Source organism: Aquila chrysaetos, chromosome 13 (genome assembly GCF_900496995.4).
Source record: "Aquila chrysaetos chrysaetos chromosome 13, bAquChr1.4, whole genome shotgun sequence".
Taxonomy (NCBI): domain Eukaryota; kingdom Metazoa; phylum Chordata; class Aves; order Accipitriformes; family Accipitridae; genus Aquila; species Aquila chrysaetos.
Genome location: NC_044016.1, coordinates 33345443 through 33350140, shown reverse-complemented (window position 1 = coordinate 33350140; position 4698 = coordinate 33345443).

Here is a 4698-nt window from a genome sequence, read left to right as displayed (position 1 = left end):
GAAACAGTGAGCAACAGTGGGAAGAATGTCTGGTTTCCTCAGTGGCTTTGATCAACTTTTTTTCTTGCCTGAATATTCAGCATTTCAGAAAGTGTACAAACTGTTCTGTTTTAGATACAGCTTTCAACTTGTTTAATATTGATGGTCTAAACTGTGATTCTGTTGCTGTCATCTTTTAAACAAATACTCCATTCTTTACTTTGCTTGCTTCTAGTTTTCCAGAGGTTAGGGCTTTGTTGGGCAGGTGCAAATATCTGTCCTAACCATGTAATATGAGATGCTAAAGAGTAAGTTATTTACTAAGGAAGAGGGGAGAACATCCTGCATATCCCAAGCGTACCAATAGCAGTGTTGTGGTTACTTTTCTCTGGCTACCGCACAGGGCAATCTCAAGCCCCTCTTTAACGAAGAAAGAAATGCAGCAAAGCATCAAGAATGTTGATATAAATGACCTACTTTAATAGTGGGACTGAAAACAGGGTGGATCTATTGAATGGAGGGTCTTTTCTTGATTATTTCACACAAGTATTTATCAGATTCAAAGTGGACTCTGTGAGTGTGTGTGCGAGTTCGGGGGGCGTGGGGGGAAGTGCCACAAGGTAAGTTAGAAGCTGCTGTGAACACTGACATCCATTGTAAGAAAAGCCCTGTTGATTTAAAGTTAGATTTCACTATGTTACCTTAATCACTGGCAGAATAGGACAGCTATGGGTAGCTAGAGACCTGAGTGTTTACATGTATGAAGGATTTTCATAGAGATAGAAAATGAATCCTGGAAAGTGGATGCGTACTATGTCTACATTAGCAAGCAGTGCATCCCACGCAGTCCGAGTAGCTCACTTCCCGCATTATATGCATTTCAGAGGTTTTACTTTTGTCTGCTTGTCTAGTTTATGAACTGGCTGCTCATTGCATTTGGAGTGCATGTTAGCAATGCATCTTCCAGTTTGGACGTCTTTTGGGGGAAACAACATGTATTCTGAAACCTCTCTGCACTGTGAACCAAAATGTGGTAAGTGGAGAAAACAAGGAGACTCGCTTCAAAAGTGTGCTCTGAATTCAAATTAAAGCAGTGGTGCATATATACCCATGGGAACTTTTTTTCATGAACTCTTGTATTCTAAGATTGTATGTTGAAAATACAAGGGTAGGGAAAGAATGTGCTTTCCTTCCACTTACTACCTTTTTACCATCTATTGCTGAAACAAATGTTGCTGTCTGTGTAGTAACTCTTCCTCCCTAAGAAGTGCTGTTACAGTATTAACTTCTTGCCAGCTGACCTGTGGTGCTGTTACCAGACTGGTAAGCACAGCAGAAATAATGTTGCATGAAGGCAGGGGAAGGAATAGGAAGCAGATTTTTTTTTTTTATTAAATGTATTTAATCCTGATTCTGGTATGTCTGTGAGTAGGTCTAGAATCTATTTCAAAATTTGCATGGACTGTACTGGAGCTACAGTGATAACATGGTTAGATTTGATGAAAAAATCATGACCCAACTCCCAGCCAAGGGAATAATGATCTAATGTGCAATATCTTGAACTGTAGAAATCAACATTTGTTTTCCAAATATCAGAAAGCAAATGGTGTACCCATGTCTAAGCCCATTTTTCCTAAAGCCTATCTTTCTCTTCTGCTTGTTTGCAGGGGAAATAACTAGGTAAGTTCAGGTACATGTATCTGATCAGGGGATGCATAACAGATGAGTGCCCAAAGCGGAAAAGGAAATCTAGAAAACTGGGGTAACACCTGTTTGGAATCAAAGTTGTTAGCCATTAGTGAGCACTAATGCACTTTGTAATGTTGCTAAGCTTTTGGGAGGATAGGTATCATTTTGAGTAAGTAAGTAAAACTCATCAGACAAAAAAAAGAATAGAAGCAGAATTTCATATGCAGACCTAAGGTTCATTAACCAAACCATAATAAATGCAAAATTCACCACCTGTCTGGCTGGTACTAATGAACATGCATTTTAAACTTTCTTGATCAGAATTTATGTAAAGGTCAAAAGTAGGTATTCCTTTCCAAGTAAGGATAAAGGAGGCTTGTGAGTTTTCATGGAAGGAATAGGGTTGCTGTCCAATTGTGACAAAGGTATTTTCCCACCATTCTCTTGCTTGAGTATCTTCCATTACCCCACTAGAAATAAGCACTATTTGCTTCTATGGTGTCTTCTATGTAAAGGTCTAGAAGTTTCAGAAACCTCTATTAGATTCCATTATGGAGGAAAGGAATTGTTATTTTCTGCCTACCTAATGGAGAAATGGGTACAGTAGCCTGGAAGAGATGCCTAACTTTATGCCTTGATTGTATTCTAATAGTATGGTCTTTCCTTTAAGCCTGTAAGTTTTCTTATACCATGTATTATTAATTGAGAAAGGGAAAATCTATGTTGGTACTGACTAGACAGTTGTTGGAACTATAAAATAAGAGGCTTCTTGTTTCAGGGATTAGACCAGAGGGAGTTAGGAAGGGGGGGCAGGGAAGAAGAAAATTCTCTGGACAAAAAAGCCCACGTACAGCTATCTGGGTTTTATTCTCATTTCTTTTACTCCTGTGACTGACTTCATACCCATCCCCCTGCTGACAGACAAAAAGATGATATTAATGGGAGATCAAGGGAGGGCAGGTGTAACATGTATTACACCTCTATGAGTGTGTGTGTATATGTGTTTCAAAGGCTTGTTTCTCTGGGCGTGATACAGATGACTAAGAAAGCAAGTGAGCTTGTCAAATGCTCTCAAACAAGTTTAACAAACAAAACAGGATTATATAACTGGGCTGGTATGTGATGACTTAGAGTACTGTAATTACCTCCTAAGAACCAGATATGTGCAGAATTCTAATTATCATTTTCCATCCTCTTCTGTGTCATCTCAGACAGCTGGTCTAGCGATATCATTTGAACTCTTAAATGGAAACATTAATGCATTGCAGCCCCAATCATTTATCTATTAAGACTAATATTAAAGAAAGCAGAGTGAGGAAAAAAAATAGGCTAAGCAATGAAACCCCATTAATCTGAACCTCAATATTTGTGTGACTTCATAATATAATTTGAAGATAAAAAAAAATTCCCATGCAACTACCTAGAACAAAAGGCAAAGTAGATTTAGTCTCAAATAAATCTTCTGACATATTTATCTGTCTTTGGTAGGCTTGATTTGGTTTTGTGGAAAGGAACTATGCTTCCCCCGAGGAGACTTTGGGGGTCTTCTGGGAGTTTGGCAAAGCATTTGCTGAGGTACCACACACAAAGTTAGGACTTTATACAGGAAAAGAGAGTGTGTGTACAGTGACTGAGGAGCTATCTGAAAGGGAGAAACAATGTGGTGGGCTGCCAGGCATGCTGAGGTTAGTAGTTTAGTTCGCCAATGAAATTTGCAGGTTATGGAGGTTTGGGTGTGTTAATAAAATGAGGCACAGAATAGCAAGTAGGGAGAACTCAACATTTGAAAGTACCTGAAAGGATTTTATTGAATACAATTTCATCCTGAGTATTCTGTAATTTCCAAATACTGAGTTCCAAGTTTGGGTAATACAAGTTGCAACTAATGAAATTTGCTACGATCAGGTGGCTGTGGAAAAGGCATATGGAAACCCTTGCGTACGCCAGGAAAGATGCTCTTAGTCAAAAATTTTGTAAAGATGTTACACATCACTGATGGGCTGTCCTCTGCAATAGTGGTGTGTTGGGGAGTTCTGGTGGACAACTTCAGCCACCTGTGGTCAATAAAGATGAGTTCAGACAGCAGCAAGCATGGAGAAGGGCCACTAGAACAAGCAGGGTGCTGGAGTATATTAGTTAGGAAAATAAGACTCTAAGAGTTAAGGCTAAACAGAACCCTGCTCTTGACAGAAGCCGGTCATAATGCTGGCAACTTGATTTCAGAGAGTTGAACAGTTTGGCAACAAAACGTTCTTTTAAGATGTTGGTGTTTGTGCTGCAATTATTCTTCACCAACTGCTTTCTACCCTCGTTCTCCTAATTCATTGAACGTTTTGGAAGAAAGCATTCTTCCTCCTGTAGCACACCGAAGACTAAAAAGCCCTAGTTATTTCAGCCTATAGGAAATCTCTTTTACCGATGTAACTAATGCCTGCTGCACGGACTTGTTACGCCTGGGCTGCAACTTTATTTATTTTGCCAAAATAATACAGAGGCTTTGGACCGACTTGCCGCTGAACCTGTTGAGTGGGACGGAATAGCCCATCCCAGGCCTGACGGCTCTTCTGACAGGAGCTGCTGGACCTTCTATCGCGTTAAGAAACGAGTAAGTCTTATTTAGGAGTTGGGCAAGGCAGGTTCTTGGCTCCGGCGCTGCTCTGCCAGCTGAGGCAAGTCGTTTCCTAGCGCTCCCGGCCGCGGCAGCGTGGGAATACTACTACTGCTCGCCGCCTCTGGAACGGAGGGGAAGGGCGGCGGGGGGCGAGCGCTCGGGGCCCGGCCGCGGCCGCAGCCTGGGACTCGGCTCCGGCTCGGCACGCCTGGGGCTGGCTCCGACCCGGTCAGCTCCATGTTACCGAAGCGGGCTCGGGAGGCGGCCTCCCTCCCTCCCTCCCTCCGCCCGCCCCAGAGCGCCGGGCGGCCGGCGCCGCGGGGGAGGCCGGCCGGGGCTGCCGCGGGCGCTGGGCGTGCGGGAGGCGGGGTGTGCGGGGCGGCGGCCGGCCTTTATAGGGAGCGAGGGGAGGCGGCGTT